At 37.5% G+C, this 7,634-nt stretch overlaps 1 protein-coding gene across 1 annotated transcript in view; it reads left to right on the forward strand.

Annotated features, from left to right (window-relative positions):
* SLC25A40 (solute carrier family 25 member 40) overlaps positions 1–4,471 on the forward strand; it is a 91,553-nt gene extending 87,082 nt beyond the window's left edge. The window contains exon 12 of the mRNA XM_053713993.1: positions 1,061–4,471. The gene's annotated coding sequence lies outside the window, so the exon portion shown is untranslated. The remainder of the gene's footprint in view (positions 1–1,060) is intronic.
* Positions 4,472–7,634: the final 3,163 nt, after the last annotated feature.

Consider the following 7,634-nt stretch of genomic DNA (forward strand, 5'->3'; position numbering starts at 1 on the left):
GAGGCAAGTTAGATGATGGAAATAAATTGGAAAATTGTTTAAAATCGTATGAGCTATCTAAAACATGAAAGAAAAGAAATTGTGGTTTATGTCCCTTTAATGCTTGGGAACAGATATTGAGGGAATCTGTGGAAGCTGTGTTTAAAGGCATCATAAATTGTTTAAAGGCATCAAACGTTCAATGAAATGCAAAAGTAGAACTTGGCAAATCTTTACACTAAGCTTATATTTTGTAATAATTATAACTTCAAACTATTTGATGAAGGCAAATTTTCTGTTTCCTACTTTCTAATTTCAAATTATTATTAAAGGGACACTCAAGTCAAAATAAAACTATCATGATTCATATAGCGCATGCAATTTTAAATAACTTTCCAATTTACTTACCATTAACAAATTGTGCAGTATTTATATTTTCACTTTTTGAGTCACCAGCTCCTAATGGGCATGTGTAATAATTCACATTATGCATTTGTGATTGGCTTATGGCTGTCACATGATTCAGGAGGAGTGGAAATAGATATAACTTTGAAATTTGTCTGAAAAAAAAAATCTACTACTATTCTTTTTATCATGTGTTTGCTGATTATGCACATCTACTGTATTAACTGCTCTTTTTTAATAGCAAGCCACAGAATTGTATAGAAATGTATTATCTAGACTATGTTCAATTCCCTAAATGTCCTGTTGATCTAAAATAGAGCCTTTAAAGGGACAGTATACTGTAAAATAGTTTTTCCCTTAATGTGTTTCCAATTACTTTTTTTACCAACTGCAGAGTATAACATATATGAGAATTAGCTTTTAAAGGTTTATTTGTGTATATGAAATAACTGAGTTTGTGTTTTAAAGCCACAACCTAATGAAATGGGTTGAGCATGTAGATATAATCTGATCTCATTACCTTAACACATTGTGTACTTATATATGCTTCTTTATCTTATATCTGTCCATAAAACATTCACCAATACTTGGATAGAACAATGGAAAATTAACATTTTATTACCTTATCTCTTCTATACCTTATCTCTTCTATATCTTCATCCTCTCGCAAACTCAGAGAAAATACACAGACTTTTCCACTCAGCTGCAACAACTGCCATCTAACTTACTACAGTTTGATTTCCAACACATCCTCTCCCAAACTCAGAGAAAATACACAGACTTTTCCACTCAGCTGCAACAACTGCCATCTAACTTACTACAGTTTGATTTCCAACACATCCTCTCCCAAACTCAGAGAAAATACACAGACTTTTCCACTCAGCTGCAACAACTGCCATCTAACTTACTACAGTTTGATTTCCAACACATCCTCTCCCAAACTCAGAGAAAATACACAGACTTTTCCACTCAGCTGCAACAACTGCCATCTAACTTACTACAAGTAGCCTTCTGGAAAACAGCCTCATTATATTTTACCTACCAAGTTGTTTTATTGTATGTGTTTGTATATTTAGTGATAATTCCTTTTGTTTTGTTTTTATTTTAAATGTATATACTACCATGACTCTGTAATTACAGGCTGTGCTAGTCATAATTTGCATAGCTCTAGCTCATTGCATATTTGATCAATTTTATGTCTGCCATTATGTTATGTTAGTTTAAGCAGCTATTGCCCTGTTATCTGTATATTTGTTTAATGGTTTTATTTCACCCCTGGAATACCTCAGTCTCATTCTTATCTCTGTAATATTTTGTTGATGTTTTTTTATTCTGTTTCTGCATGATTGACCCCCAGCTTAAATGTACCCTCCCACTCCTTTAACACACTCTTGCTGGACCGTCATTAACCTAACATCTAACTTACTACAGGTATCCTTCTGGAGAAAATCACGGAGTTCAGCTGATTTTCTTCATTACAAATTCATCTTGAACTCCTACTACTCTGCCCTTAATCTCCACAAGCAACACTACTTCTCTACTCTTATCTCTAATCTTTCTTCAAACCCAAAACGTCTGTTCTCCACTTTCAATACTCTCCTCCGCCCTCCCCCACTTCCTAATACAACTTCTCTGTCAGCTCAAGACTTTGCCAGTCACTTCATTAACAAAATTGACTCCATCAGACATGAAATCAGCTCTCAACACAATTCCATTCTCTCCCCCACTCAAATACTCTCACTCAACCACAACCCTCATAACCTGAAACTTAGTTCATTCTCCCCTGCTACTGAGGAAGAAGTTTCAGCACTTACACTGCGCTCTCACCTAACTACCTGTCCCCTTGACCCTATCCCCTCACAGCTTCTCCCCACTCTCTCTGCTACCCTTACCCCTATACTAACACACATTTTCAACCTCTCCCTCAGCACTGGTACATTTCCCACATCGATGAAACATGCACTGGTCACACCTATCCTCAAAAAACCTTCCCTTGATCCTACCTCCCCATCCAACTACCGCCCTATTTCCCTCCTCCTTCTTGCTTCAAAACTTCTCAAAAAACTAGTATATGCACGCCTATCCCATTTCCTTACGTTAAACTCCCTTCTTGACCCGCTGCAATCTGGATTTCGTCCCTATCACTCCACAGAGACAGCTATTGTTAAGGTCACCAACGACCTAATTACAGCTAAATCAAAATGCCACTTCTCTCTGCTTATCCTCCTTGATCTGTCCGCAGCCTTTGACACTGTCGACCACCCTCTTTTGCTCCAAACCCTCCAATTCTTCGGCATCTGTGACACAGCCCTTTCGTGGCTCTCTTCCTACCTGTCAAACCGTACCTTCAGTGTAGCCTTCTCTGGGGCCTCCTCTGCCCCGTCACCACTTTCTGTCGGAGTACCGCAAGGCTCTGTCCTCGGTCCCCTTCTCTTCTCAATCTATACGTCATCACTAGGTTCCCTAATTAAGTCCCACGGTTTACAATATCATTTGTATGCCGATGACACCCAAATCTACTTCTCTGCACCAGAACTATCTCCTTCCGTGCTAACCCGTGTCACTAACTGTCTTTCTCACATCTCTTCCTGGATGTCCTCTCACTACCTCAAGCTAAATCTCTCCAAAACTGAGCTCCTCATTTTCCCCCCTTCTTCCAAAATCTCCACTCCCAATATCTCTATAACTGTTGACAACTCCATCATTACCCCTACCCCGCATGCCCGATGTCTCTGGGTCACATTTGACTCAGATCTTTCCTTCACTCCTCACATTCAGTCCTTGGCTACAGCCTGCCGCTTCCACCTTAAAAACATCTCTAAAATTAGACACTTCCTTACACAAGACACAACTAAGATTTTAATCCACTCTCTCATTCTTTCCCGCCTTGATTACTGCAACTCTGTCCTCTCTGGTCTCCCCACCTGCCGCCTAGCTCCTTTACAATCCATAATGAATGCATCTGCCAGACTCATCTTCCTTACACGTCACTCTTCATCTGCTGCGCCTCTCTGCCAATCCCTTCACTGGCTTCCTCTTGCCTCTAGGATCAAACACAAAACTCTCACTCTGACATACAAAGCCCTCAACTGCACTGCTCCCCCCTACATCTCAGACCTTGTCTCCAGATACTCTCCCTCCCGTCCCCTTCGCTCTGCTCATGACCTCCTACTCTCCTCCTCTCTTGTCACCTCATGACACTCCCGTTTATAGGACTTCTCCAGACTGGCTCCCATCTTGTGGAACTCTCTGACTCGCTCCACAAGACTCTCTTCTAGTTTTAAAAGCTTCAAGTGCTCCCTAAAGACTCTACTGTTCAGGGACGCATACAACCTACGCTAACCTTTCCTAATGCCAGTTCCTCTCCTCCACTGCAATCCCCTGAACCCTCTTAGCATGTAAGCCTAAAAGTCCAGCTGTTTGTAGATCACCTTCTTAAGAGCTGACTACAACAGTGCAACTCTTGGCAGGGCCCTCTACCCTATAATTTTTTTTTTGTACTCCCCCTTTGTTTATAGCGCTGCGGAATCTGTTGGTGCTCTACAAATAACTAATAATAATAATAATACCCCACTGGGAGTGTTATTTCTTCTGCTTGCCAAAAACTTTCGGAATAGGTGGGGATACTATAGGCTATTCAACTATTTAAAATGGCAATATAAAGGTAATGGATATACTTGTAAACAATTTAATACTCTGCAGCAGGTAAAGTGGCTCATTGGGAACAAATTAAAGGGGAGAACATTTTTGAGTAAACTGTTCCTTTAAATCTTGTGCGAATCTGTAAAGCAGTGTACCATGACTGCCCCTCATTCCTGGGTGTTACATATCAGTAAATTTCATCCCACTTTCAGTTTTTGTGCCAAAAATACTAATTAAAGGCTAATGTGTAAAATAACAAATATATTTAAAAAATTGTTAACTTAATCTATGACTTTATTTATATCCTTAAATCGGTATTGTGCCTTTTTAGCTTTTAATAAATATTTTTACTGTGGGAAACACTGCATGTGTTGTACAATGATAACTATGTTTCTTATTTGGCTGTGTCAACTTCAAAAGTAATAAATTCCCACTTTTGATAACAGTGTCTGTCTGAGCAGTTTGTATTTAAAGGGACATCACACTCAAAAAAATAAGCAAAAAAAAAAAAAATCTGTCATGCATATGAATGTAACAACTACATGTGATAAAAATGCTTTTGGAAGAGCGATATGCGCAAGAGAACCCGTAAGTTTGAGATGATCGCCTCGGTAACGCACTTTGATGCGGTCATCTCTCTTGCCAGTATTTCTCCTATATCCAGACGACTGATCCAGCCTATGGGCACTGTACACCATATCCACACGAGCTGTTTACAGAGGCTACTGTGCAGTGCTGTGGCGCTGTTGTTCAAGATACGGGCATATTGTATATCCTATGATGGGGAATATTTAACACATAACAGTGCTCTGTTATACATCTTTAGGTTCAGGAGCACAGGAGTGCTTTTTCTATACAGCATTCTCTTTGTTACAAGATCAGCTGGGGATTGGACTTTGTAATCCACATACAGTAAAACAAAAACGTAACTTGGATGAAGTTTGTTACAAAGTATCATTTTGAGCCCCTGTGCTTTGAACTGTGAATAGTTTGGAGATTACGCCTTTTTTACTTTCCCTTAGGGACGCCTAAGGGAAATAAGTGTGGTGCGTTTGTTTATAGTGTGTATGTGCTGTATGCAAGTCTGAATAAGGAAGGGTTGGGTACCTTTCACATTATTTCCATATTTGCATATATGGTATCATTTATAATAAAAAATTATTACATTTCATTGGATTTATTTGGTGTGCTGAGTATTTTTGGGTATGTAGGCAATACCTTATTTGTGCTCCCCTGAGATAATAGGTCACATTCATCCTGATCGTATATAAGTAGTGCTGTTACTTTTTGTTTATTATAAGAAAATATTGGTTTAATCCTGACTTTTTTTTTTTTTTGACGGTTGTATAAATATTGCTAAAAGGGACACTGAACCCAAAATTTTTCTTTCATGATTCAGAGCATGCAATTTTAAGCAACTTTCTAATTTACTCCTATTATCAAATTTTCTATCTTTATTTGAAAAAGAAGGCATCTAAGCTTCTTTTTTGGTTAAGAACTCTGGACAGCTCTTTTTTTATTGGTGGATGAATTTATCCAACAAACGGCAAGAACAACCCAGGTTGTTCACCAAAAATGTGCCGGCATCTAAACTTTACATTCTTTCATTTCAAATATAGATACCAAGAGAATGAAGAAAATTTGATAATAGGAGTAAATTAGAAAGTTGCTTAAAATTGCATGCTCTATCTGAATCGAGAAAGAAAAAAATTTAGGTTCAGTGTCCCTTTAAGGCAACAGTTCTAATCCTTGAAAAGCAATAAAAAGTTGAGTCTCCGTGAAGGACAATGCCAAGGTTAGAGATTCCCCACACCCCATATTTGGTCTCCATCAATTCTATTTTTATTTTTTTTAATAATGGTCTATGCTTGGTCAAATATTCTACCATTATACCATATTTTAATCTTATTTACTCTTTTTTTTTTTTTTAATGAACCAAAACTAGTAAAGGGGAAAAGGTAACTCGTCCACTGCAATTTCTTACTCATCCACGACTAGTGGAAAATTCAAATATATATATATATATATATATATATATATATATATATATATATATATATATATATATATATATATATATATATATATGAATTGGGCGAGTAAGAAATTGCAGTGGACGAGTTACCTTTTCCCCTCTACTAGTTTTGGTTCATTAAAAAAGAGTAAATAAGATTAAAATATGGTATAATGGTAGAATATTTGACCAACCATAGACCATTATTAAAAAAAAATAAAAACTAGAATTGATAGAGACCAAATATGGGGTGTGGGGAATCTCTAACCTTGGCATTGTCCTTCACGGAGACTCAACTTTTTATTGCTTTTCAAGGATTAGAACTGTTGCCATTATACCTCTGGCCTCAGTGGTTAGGAATGTAATCCTGATCCCTGTCCCAGTAAGAAACATCACCTTTTCAGCTAGTGTTCATATTAATTTTCCAATGCTTTTGGAAACAAGATATTTATGTGGGTCCTAAATAAAGAACATTTCTGTTCAGGGGCAAAGCACCTTTATAGCTTTAAAACCAGACTGCTTTGAATCATTCCAAACATATTCTTACTGATATTTAAGGGGTATGCCCTTAAATTTTTATAGTAAGAGAGATAATAGGTGGCACCGTTTTTTTTTTTTTTTTCGCCTCAAGCCTTGCAATATATCTTTTGTTAAAAAGATGTAAATCTGGTTCTAGTAAATCGGCATATATCAAGCCCAAGGTGGTTTGAAATAAGACATTCCACAGTTAATATCTTCCTTTAGGTTAAGAGCCCACTATATATATATATATATATATATATATATATATATATACAGTGAGGCCTCGGTTTACGAATTTAATTCGTTCTCCGGGTCGTTTCGTATTGAGAAAAATTCGTAAACCGAAACACGGTTTCCCATAGGAATGCATTGAAAATCAATTAATGCGTTCCGGAGGTCCGAAAAAATTCAAATAAAGTGTCCAAAAAATGCTCCAAAAGGCTTAACAACTTGCTGCAAATGGCTCCAATGTCTCCAAAAGGCTCCACAACTTGCTGCAAATGGCTCCAAAAGGCTTAACAACTTGCTGCAAATGACTCCAAAAGGCTCAACAACTTGCTGCAAAATGGCTCCAAAACCTCTCCAACACCTCCACACTGGTACCCAAACTTCATTAATTCAATCATACTTGAGTATGCAGGGGGGACAGGGGCCACTGGTTTCGTATTGCGAAAAATATTCGTAAACCGAGGGGGGCAAACCGGCATTTTGTTTCGTATTGCGAAAAAAATTCGTAAACCGAGTCAATTTTTCTTCAAATTTCGATTTCGTAAACCGAAATTTCGTATACCGAGTCGTGCGTAAACCGGGGCCTCACTGTGTATACATTTAGTCATTTATGTCCTGAGATTTAAAAAAAAAAAATATCTTCTACATCCATCCATATAATTTTAAACAAACATTTTTGTTCAGAAATAATGGCAATTTCATTTTGTGGCTTTTTTTATTATTAAGGTTGACCATGGTTTCAATTATCTTTAATGAGTTTCTAGCAGTCCCTCTTCCAAAGATAATCTGAGTGACTCCTGATCTGGACAAGATTCTGGTGAAGGTGTCTTCAGGAGATCTAGCA

Source organism: Bombina bombina, chromosome 5 (genome assembly GCF_027579735.1).
Source record: "Bombina bombina isolate aBomBom1 chromosome 5, aBomBom1.pri, whole genome shotgun sequence".
Classification (NCBI taxonomy): Eukaryota; Metazoa; Chordata; class Amphibia; order Anura; family Bombinatoridae; genus Bombina; species Bombina bombina.